This window comes from Leptodactylus fuscus, chromosome 4 (assembly GCF_031893055.1).
Source record: "Leptodactylus fuscus isolate aLepFus1 chromosome 4, aLepFus1.hap2, whole genome shotgun sequence".
Taxonomy (NCBI): domain Eukaryota; kingdom Metazoa; phylum Chordata; class Amphibia; order Anura; family Leptodactylidae; genus Leptodactylus; species Leptodactylus fuscus.
The window spans coordinates 151,908,910-151,919,471 of NC_134268.1; positions in this window are offsets into that span (position 1 = coordinate 151,908,910).

The following is a 10,562-nucleotide window of genomic DNA, read 5'->3' on the forward strand; positions in this document are numbered from 1 at the left end:
ACTCACTACAACAGCCAAAAGCACTGAAGTTTAAAGGCTCTACTCACTCCAACAGCCAAAAGCACTGTATTTTAAAGGCTCTACTCACTCCAACAGCCAAAAGCACTGAATTTAAATGGCTCCACTCACTCCAACAACCAAAAGCACTGTATTTTAAAGGCTCCACTCACTCCAACAGCCGAAAGCACTGTATTTTAAAGGCTCTACTCACTCCAACACCCAGAAGCACTGCATTCTAAAGGCTCTACTCACTCCAACAGCCAAAAGCACTGAAGTTTAAAGGCTCTACTCACTCCAAGGGCCAAAAGCACTGTATTTTAAAGGCTCTACTCACTCCAACAGCCAAAAGCACTGTATTTTAAAGGCTCTACTCACTCCAACAGCCAAAAGCACTGCATTTTAAAGGCTCTACTAACTCCAACAACCAAAAGCAATGTGTTTTAAAGGCTCCACTCAGTCCAAGGGCCAAACGCACTGAATTTTAATGGCTCCACTCACTCCAAGGGCCAAAAGCACTGCTTTGTAAAGGCTCTACTCATGACAAGGGCCAAAAGCATTGTATTATAAAGGCTCCACTCATTCCAACAGCCAAACGCACTGAATTTTAATGGCTCCACTCACTCCAAGGGCCAAAAGCACTGCTTTGTAAAGGCTCTACTCACGACAAGGGCCAAAAGCATTGTATTATAAAGGCTCCACTCATTCCAACAGCCAAAAGCACTGTATTTTAAAGGCTCTACTCACTCAAACAGCAAAAAGCATTGTATTTTTAAGGATCTACCTACTTCAACAGCCAAAAACACTGCTTTTGCAAGGCTCTACTCACTCTAAGTGCCAAAAACACTGCTTTTTAAAGGCTCATTCACTCAAACAGCAAAAAGCACTGCATTTGAAAGGCTCTACTCACTCCAACAGCACTGCATTTTAAAGGCTCTACTCACTCCAACAGCCAAATGCACTGTATTTTAAAGGCTCTAGTCACTCAAACAGCAAAAAGCACTGTATTTTTAAGGATCTACCGACTCCAACAGCCAAAAACACTGCTTTTGCAAGGCTCTACTCACTCTCAGTGCCAAAAACACTGCTTTTTAAAGGCTCAATCACTCCAACAGCCAAAAGCACTGCATTTTAAAGGCTCCACTCACTCCAACAGCCAAAAGCACTGAAGTTTAATGGCTCCACTCAATCCAACAGCCTAAAGCACTCTATTTTAAAGGCTCTACTCACTCAAACAGCAAAAAGCACTGCATATGAAAGGCTCCACTCACTCCAACAACCCAAAGCACTGTATTTTAAAGGCTCCACTCACTCCAAGGGCCAAAATCACTGCTTTTTAAAATCTCTACTCAAGCCAAGGGCCAAAAGCACTGTATTTTAAAGGGTCTACTCACTCCAACAGCCAAAAGCACAGTATTATAAAGGCTCTACTCACTCCAACAGCCAAAAACACTGCATTTTTAAGGCTCTGCTCACGCCAATGGCCAAAAGCACTGTATTATAAAGGCTCTACTCACTCCAACAGCCAAAACCACTGTACTTAAAAGGCTCTACTCACTCCAACAACCAAAAGCACTGTATTTTAAAGGCTCCACTCACTCCAAGGGCCAAAAGCACTGCATTTTAATGGCTCCACTCACTCCAACAGCCAAAAGCACTGCATTTTAAAGGCTCCACTCACTCCAACAGCCAAAAGCACTGTATTTTAAAGGCTCTACTCACTCAAACAGCACTGTATTTTTAAGGATCTACCTACTCCAATAGCCAAAATCACTGCTTTTGCAAGGCTCTACTCACTCTAAGTGCCAAAAACACTGCTTTTTAAAGGCTCACTCACTCCAACACCCAGAAGCACTGCATTCTAAAGGCTCTACTCACTCAAACAGCCAAAAGCACTGAAGTTTAAAGGCTCTACTCACTCCAACAGCCAAAACCACTGTACTTTAAAGGCTCCACTCACTCCAACAACCAAAAGCACTGTATTTTAAAGGCTCCACTCACTCCAACAGCCGAAAGCACTGTATTTTAAAGGCTCCACTCACTCCAACAACCAAAAGCACTGTATTTTAAAGGCTCCACTCACTCCAACAACCAAAAGCACTGTATTTTAAAGGCTCCACTCACTCCAACAGCCGAAAGCACTGTATTTTAAAGGCTCTACTCACTCAAACAGCAAAAAGCACTGCTTTTTAAAGGCTCACTCACTCCAACACCCTGAAGCACTGCATTCTAAAGGCTCTACTCACTCCAACAGCCAAAAGCACTGAAGTTTAAAGGCTCTACTCACTCCAAGGGCCAAAAGCACTGTATTTTAAAGGCTCTACTCACTCCAACAGCCAAAAGCACTGAATTTTAATGGCTCTTCTCACTCCAACAGCCAAAAGCACTGCATTTTAAAGGCTCTTCTCACTCCAACAGCCAAAAGCACTGTATTTTAAAGGCTCCACTCACTCCAAGGGCCAAAATCACTGCTTTTTAAAAGCTCTACTCAAGCCAAGGGCCAAAAGCACTGTATTTTAAAGGCTCTACTCACTCCAACAGCCAAAAGCACTGAATTTTAATGGCTCCACTCACTCCAACAGCCAAAAGCACTGCATTTTAAAGGCTCTTCTCACTCCAACAGCCAAAAGCACTGCATTTTAAAGGCTCTTCTCACTCCAACAGCCAAAAGCACTGTATTTTAAAGGCTCCACTCACTCCAAGGGCCAAAAGCACTGCTTTTTAAAGGCTCCACTCATTCCAACAGCCAAAAGCACTGTATTTTAAAGGCTCTACTCACTCCAACAGCCAAAACCACTGTACTTTAAAGGCTCTACTCATGCCAACAACCAAAATCACTGTATTTTAAAGGCTCCACTCACTCCAAGGGCCAAAAACATTGTACTTTAAAGGCTCTACTCACTCCAACAACCAAAAGCACTGTATTTTAAAGGCTCTACTCACTCCAACAGCCAAAAGCACTGAAGTTTAAAGGCTCTACTCACTCCAACAGCCAAAAGCACTGTATTTTAAAGGCTCTACTCACTCCAACAGCCAAAAGCACTGAATTTTAATGGCTCCACTCACTCCAACAGCCAAAAGCACTGCATTCTAAAGGCTCTACTCACTCCAACAGCAAAAAGCACTGCTTTTTAAAGGCTCACTCACTCCAACACCCAGAAGCACTGCATTCTAAAGGCTCTACTCACTCCAACAGCCAAAAGCACTGAAGTTTAAAGGCTCTACTCACTCCAAGGGCCAAAATCACTGTATTTTAAAGGATCTACCTACTCCAACAGCCAAAAGAACTGCATTTTTAAGGCTCTACTCACTCCAACAGCCAAAAGCACTGCATTTTAAAGGCTCTTCTCACTCCAACAGCCAAAAGCACTGTATTTTAAAGGCTCCACTCACTCCAAGGGCCAAAAGCACTGCTTTTTAAAGGCTCCACTCATTCCAACATCCAAAAGCACTGTATTTTAAAGGCTCTACTCACACCAACAACCAAAATCACTGTATTTTAAAGGCTACACTCACTCCAAGGGCCAAAACCACTGTACTTTAAAGGCTCTACTCACTCCAACAACCCAAAGCACTGTATTTTAAAGGCTCCACTCACTCCAAGGGCCAAAAGCACTGCTTTTTAAAAGCTCTACTCAAGCCAAGGGCCAAAAGCACTGTATTTTAAAGGGTCTACTCACTCCAACAGCCAAAAGCACTGTATTATAAAGGCTCTACTCATTCCAACAGCCAAAAGCACTGTATTTTAAAGGCTCTACTCACTCCAACGGCCAAAAACACTGCATTTTTAAGTCTCTGCTCACGCCATTGGCCAAAAGCACTGTATTTTAAAGGCTCTACTCACTCCAACAGCCAAAAGCACTGAATTTTAAAGGGTCTACTCACTCCAACAGCCAAAAGCACTGTATTTTAAAGGCTCTACTCACTCCAACAGCCAAAAACACAGCTTTTTATAGGCTTTGCTCATGCCAAGGGCCAAAAGCACTGTATTTTAAAGGCTCTACTCACTCCAACAGCCAAAAGCACTGAATTTTAAAGGGTCTACTCACTCCAACAGCCCAAAGCACTTCTATTTTAAAGGCTCCACTCACTCCAAGGGCCAAAAGCACTGCTTTTTAAAAGCTCTACTCAAGCCAAGGGCCAAAAGCACTGTATTTTAAAGGGTCTACTCACTCCAACAGCCAAAAGCACAGTATTATAAAGGCTCTACTCACTCCAACGGCCAAAAACACTGCATTTTTAAGGCTCTGCTCACGCCAATGGCCAAAAGCACTGTATTTTAAAGGCTCTACTCACTCCAACAGCCACAACCACTGTACTTAAAAGGCTCTACTCACTCCAACAACCAAAAGCACTGTAGGCTCCACTCACTCCAACAGCCGAAAGCACTGTATTTTAAAGGCTCTACTCACTCAAATAGCAAAAAGCACTGCTTTTTAAAGGCTCACGCACTCCAACACTCAGAAGCACTGCATTCTAAAGGCTCTACTCACTCCAAGGGCCAAAAGCACTGTATTTTAAAGGCTCTACTCACTCCAACAGCCAAAAGCACTGAATTTTAATGGCTCCACCTCACTCCAACAGCCAAAAGCACTGCATTTTACAGGCTCTTCTCACTCCAACAGCCAAAAGCACTGTATTTTAAAGGCTCCACCTCACTCCAAGGGCCAAAAGCACTGCTTTTTAAAAGGCTCCACTCACTCCAAGGGCCAAAAGCACCTGCTTTTTAAAGGCTCCACTCATTCCAACAGCCAAAAGCACTGTATTTTTAAAGGCTCTACTCACTCCAACAGCCAAAACCACAGTACTTTAAAGGCTCTACTCACGCCAACAACCAAAATCACTGTATTTTAAAAGGCTCCACTCACTCCGAGGGCCAAAACCACTGTACTTTAAAGGCTCTACTCACTCCAACAACGAAAAGCACTGTATTTTAAAGGCTTCACTCACTCCAAGGGCCAAAATCACTGCTTTTTAAAAGCTCTACTCAAGCCAAGGGCCAAAAGCACTGTATTTTAAAGGCTCTACTCACTCCAACAGCCAAAAGCACTGCATTTTAAAGGCTCTTCTCACTCCAACAGCCAAAAGCACTGCATTTTAAAGGCTCTTCTCACTCCAACAGCCAAAAGCACTGTATTTTAAAGGCTCTACTCACTCCAACACCCAGAAGCACTGCATTCTAAAGGCTCTACTCAATCAAACAGCCAAAAGCACTGCATTTGAAAGGGTATACTCACTCCAACAGCCAAAACACTGAATTTTAATGGCTCTACTCACTCCAACAGCCAAAAGCACTGTATTTTAAAGGCTCTGCACACGCCAATGGCCAAAAGCACTGTATTATAAAGGCTCTACTCACTCCAACAGCCAAAACCACTGTACTTAAAAGGCTCTACTCACTCCAACAACTAAAAGCACTGTATTTTAAAGGTTCCACTCACTCCAAGGGCCAAAAGCACTGCATTTTAATGGCTCCACTCGCTCCAACAGCCAAAAGCACTGCATTTTAAAGGCTCCACTCACTCCAACAGCCAAAAGCACTGTATTTTAAAGGCTCTACTCACTCAAACAGCACTGTATTTTTAAGGATCTACCAACTCCAACAGCCAAAATCACTGCTTTTGCAAGGCTCTACTCACTCTCAGTGCCAAAAACACTGCTTTTTAAAGGCTCACTCACTCCAACACCCAGAAGCACTGCATTCTAAAGGCTCTACTCACTCCAACAGCCAAAACCACTGTACTTTAAAGGCTCCGCTCACTCCAACAACCAAAAGCACTGTATTTTATAGGCTCCACTCACTCCAACAGCCGAAAGCACTGTATTTTAAAGGCTCTACTCACTACAACAGCCAAAAGCACTGAAGTTTAAAGGCTCTACTCACTCCAACAGCCAAAAGCACTGTATTTTAAAGGCTCTACTCACTCCAACAGCCAAAAGCACTGAATTTTAATGGCTCCACTCACTCCAACAACCAAAAGCACTGTATTTTAAAGGCTCCACTCACTCCAACAGCCGAAAGCACTGTATTTTAAAGGCTCTACTCACTCAAACAGCAAAAAGCACTGCTTTTTAAAGGCTCACTCACTCCAACACCCAGAAGCACTGCATTCTAAAGGCTCTACTCACTCCAACAGCCAAAAGCACTGTATTTTAAAGGCTCTACTCACTCCAACAGCCAAAAGCACTGTATTTTAAAGGCTCTACTCACTCCAACAGCCAAAAGCACTGCATTTTAAAGGCTCTACTCACTCCAACAACCAAAAGCAATGTGTTTTAAAGGCTCCACTCAGTCCAAGGGCCAAACGCACTGAATTTTAATGGCTCCACTCACTCCAAGGGCCAAAAGCACTGCTTTGTAAAGGCTCTACTCATGACAAGGGCCAAAAGCATTGTATTATAAAGGCTCCACTCATTCCAACAGCCAAAAGCACTGTATTTTAAAGGCTCTACTCACTCAAACAGCAAAAAGCATTGTATTTTTAAGGATCTACCTACTTCAACAGCCAAAAACACTGCTTTTGCAAGGCTCTACTCACTCTAAGTGCCAAAAACACTGCTTTTTAAAGGCTCATTCACTCAAACAGCAAAAAGCACTGCATTTGAAAGGCTCTACTCACTCCAACAGCACTGCATTTTAAAGGCTCTACTCACTCCAACAGCCAAATGCACTGTATTTTAAAGGCTCTAGTCACTCAAACAGCAAAAAGCACTGTATTTTTAAGGATCTACTGACTCCAACAGCCAAAAACACTGCTTTTGCAAGGCTCTACTCACTCTCAGTGCCAAAAACACTGCTTTTTAAAGGCTCAATCACTCCAACAGCCAAAAGCACTGAAGTTTAATGGCTCCACTCAATCCAACAGCCTAAAGCACTCTATTTTAAAGGCTCTACTCACTCAAACAGCAAAAAGCACTGCATATGAAAGGCTCCACTCACTCCAACAACCCAAAGCACTGTATTTTAAAGGCTCCACTCACTCCAAGGGCCAAAATCACTGCTTTTTAAAATCTCTACTCAAGCCAAGGACCAAAAGCACTGTATTTTAAAGGGTCTACTCACTCCAACAGCCAAAAGCACAGTATTATAAAGGCTCTACTCACTCCAACAGCCAAAAACACTGCATTTTTAAGGCTCTGCTCACGCCAATGGCCAAAAGCACTGTATTATAAAGGCTCTACTCACTCCAACAGCCAAAACCACTGTACTTAAAAGGCTCTACTCACTCCAACAACCAAAAGCACTGTATTTTAAAGGCTCCACTCACTCCAAGGGCCAAAAGCACTGCATTTTAATGGCTCCACTCACTCCAACAGCCAAAAGCACTGCATTTTAAAGGCTCCACTCACTCCAACAGCCAAAAGCACTGTATTTTAAAGGCTCTACTCACTCAAACAGCACTGTATTTTTAAGGATCTACCTACTCCAATAGCCAAAATCACTGCTTTTGCAAGGCTCTACTCACTCTAAGTGCCAAAAACACTGCTTTTTAAAGGCTCACTCACTCCAACACCCAGAAGCACTGCATTCTAAAGGCTCTACTCACTCAAACAGCCAAAAGCACTGAAGTTTAAAGGCTCTACTCACTCCAACAGCCAAAACCACTGTACTTTAAAGGCTCCACTCACTCCAACAACCAAAAGCACTGTATTTTAAAGGCTCCACTCACTCCAACAGCCGAAAGCACTGTATTTTAAAGGCTCCACTCACTCCAACAACCAAAAGCACTGTATTTTAAAGGCTCCACTCACTCCAACAACCAAAAGCACTGTATTTTAAAGGCTCCACTCACTCCAACAGCCGAAAGCACTGTATTTTAAAGGCTCTACTCACTCAAACAGCAAAAAGCACTGCTTTTTAAAGGCTCACTCACTCCAACACCCTGAAGCACTGCATTCTAAAGGCTCTACTCACTCCAACAGCCAAAAGCACTGAAGTTTAAAGGCTCTACTCACTCCAAGGGCCAAAAGCACTGTATTTTAAAGGCTCTACTCACTCCAACAGCCAAAAGCACTGAATTTTAATGGCTCTTCTCACTCCAACAGCCAAAAGCACTGCATTTTAAAGGCTCTTCTCACTCCAACAGCCAAAAGCACTGTATTTTAAAGGCTCCACTCACTCCAAGGGCCAAAACCACTGTACTTTAAAGGCTCTACTCACTCCAACAACCAAAAGCACTGTATTTTAAAGGCTCCACTCACTCCAAGGGCCAAAATCACTGCTTTTTAAAAGCTCTACTCAAGCCAAGGGCCAAAAGCACTGTATTTTAAAGGCTCTACTCACTCCAACAGCCAAAAGCACTGAATTTTAATGGCTCCACTCACTCCAACAGCCAAAAGCACTGCATTTTAAAGGCTCTTCTCACTCCAACAGCCAAAAGCACTGCATTTTAAAGGCTCTTCTCACTCCAACAGCCAAAAGCACTGTATTTTAAAGGCTCCACTCACTCCAAGGGCCAAAAGCACTGCTTTTTAAAGGCTCCACTCATTCCAACAGCCAAAAGCACTGTATTTTAAAGGCTCTACTCACTCCAACAGCCAAAACCACTGTACTTTAAAGGCTCTACTCATGCCAACAACCAAAATCACTGTATTTTAAAGGCTCCACTCACTCCAAGGGCCAAAAACATTGTACTTTAAAGGCTCTACTCACTCCGACAGCCAAAAACACGGCTGTTTCAAGGCTCTACTAACTCCAAGGGCCCAAAATACTGCTTTTTATAGGCTTTGCTCACGCCAAGGGCCAAAAGCACTGTATTTTAAAGGCTCTACTCACTCCAACACCCAACTGCACTGTATTTTAAAAGCTCTACTCACTCCAACACCCAAAAGCACTGTATTTTAAAGGCTCCACTCACTCAAAGGGCCAAAATCACTGCTTTTTAAAGGGTCTGCTCACCCCAAGGGCGAAAAGCACTGTTGGTGCAAGGCTGTACTAACTCCAATGGCCAAAAACACTGCTTTTTAAAGGCTTTGCTCACGCCAAGGGCCAAAAGCACTGTATTTTAAAGGCTCTACTCACTCCAACAGCCAAAAGCACTGTATTTTAAAGGCTCTACTCACTCCAACAGCCAAAAGCACTGTATTTTAAAGGCTCTACTCACTCCAACAGCCAAAAGCACTGTATTTTAAAGGCTCTACTTACTCTAACAGCCAAAAACACTGCTGGTGCAAGGCTCTACGCACTCCAAGGGCCAAAAACACTGCTTTTTAAAGGCTAAGCTCAGGCCAAGGGCCGAAAGCACTGTATTTGAAAGGCTCTACTCACTCCAACAGCCAAAAGCACTGTATTTTAAAGGCTCCACTCACTCAAAGGGCCAAAAGCACTGTATTTTAAAGGCTCTACTCACTCCAACAGCCAAAAGCACTGCTTTTTAAAGGCTCTACTCACGCCAAGGGCCAAAAGCACTGTATTTTAAAGGCTCTACTCACTCCAACAGCCAAAAGCACTGTATTTTAAAGGCTCCACTCACTCAAAGGGCCAAAAGCACTGTATTTGAAAGGCTCTACTCACTCCTACAGCCAAAAACACTGCTGGTGCAAGGCTCTACTCACTCCAAGGGCCAAAAACACTGCTTTTTAAAGGCTAAGCTCAGGCCAAGGGCCGAAAGTACTGTATTTGAAAGGCTCTACTCACTCCAACAGCCAAAAGCACTGTATTTTAAAGGCTCCACTCACTCAAAGGGCCAAAAGCACTGTATTTGAAAGGCTCTACTCACTCCTACAGCCAAAAACACTGCTGGTGCAAGGCTCTACTCACTCCAAGGGCCAAAAACACTGGTTTTTAAAGGCTCTGCTCACGCCAAGGGCCAAAAGCACTGTATTTGAAAGGCTCTTCTCAGTCCAACAGCCAAAAGCACTTGCATTTGCTGAGGTGTAATAGTGGACTTGGTGACCCTCCTGAGTCGAATGGTAGGATCCCCTGAAACTAAGAATTTTCTCCCATAGACTATAATGGGGTTCGATATTCGTTTGAATAGTCGAATATTGAGATGCCATTCGTAACGAATAATGAACATCGAATATTTTACTGTTCGCTCATCTCTAATACCCACTTATCTCTCCTCATGGGAAAAGGAATTAAACACAAAATTCACAAGTGCAGAGACTGACCTAATTCTGAAAAATTCTCATGGCTTCTCTAGGTGTGTAAGATTGCAAGAGACTCACTTTAAGGTCCTAGCAAGGTGGTACAAAACCCCTGAATGGTTGCATGCCCATGGACTAGCAGAGTCCAAATTGCGTTGGAGGTGTAGGACACAGACGGGTAGCATGTTACACATCTGGTGGTCATGTGACTTGCTCCGACCCTTTTGGACAGGTGTAGAAACTCAAATTTCTAGAGTGATGAAAAAGCAAATTTGATTGACACCCGAAATGGTCTTATTGTCCAAGCCCTCACCCCAATACACACCTTCAAAAATGAATCTCATTACTAGAGATGAGCGAACACCCAAATGTTCGAAGTTCGAAATCTGATTCGAACAGCCGCTCACTGTTCGAACAGGTTTCGAACCCCATTATAGTCTATGGGGAACATATACTCGTTAAGGGGGAAACCCAAA